Below are 203 nucleotides of genomic sequence, written 5' to 3'. Positions count from 1 at the left end.
GGGGGGGGGGGACACTGACGCCGCCCCCGGCCCGAAAACAAGGCCCCGGCCCGCGGGGCAGGCCGAACGGACAGAAAACACGCAAAAGCCTTTTAGAGAAAATGCGGGGGACGGGCCCAGCCCGCGCCGTCGGTAAGAACGGGGCCGAAGCGGTCTCCGCCCTCGCCCCCGCGGGGGGAACCGCTCCCCCGCCGCCCCCGGAC

At 74.4% G+C, this 203-nt stretch overlaps 1 protein-coding gene across 1 annotated transcript in view; it reads right to left on the bottom strand.

The window, feature by feature from the left end:
* Nucleotides 1–203, bottom strand: part of MAT2B (methionine adenosyltransferase II, beta) — a 13,396-nt gene that overhangs the window by 11,676 nt on the left and 1,517 nt on the right. The window lies entirely within an intron of this gene.

This window comes from Haliaeetus leucocephalus, unplaced genomic scaffold, assembly GCF_000737465.1.
Source record: "Haliaeetus leucocephalus isolate CR32 unplaced genomic scaffold, Haliaeetus_leucocephalus-4.0 Scaffold656, whole genome shotgun sequence".
NCBI classification, from domain to species: Eukaryota; Metazoa; Chordata; class Aves; order Accipitriformes; family Accipitridae; genus Haliaeetus; species Haliaeetus leucocephalus.
The sequence above is the reverse complement of the archived record's forward strand: the minus strand, read 5'-3'. Positions and strand labels throughout refer to the sequence as shown.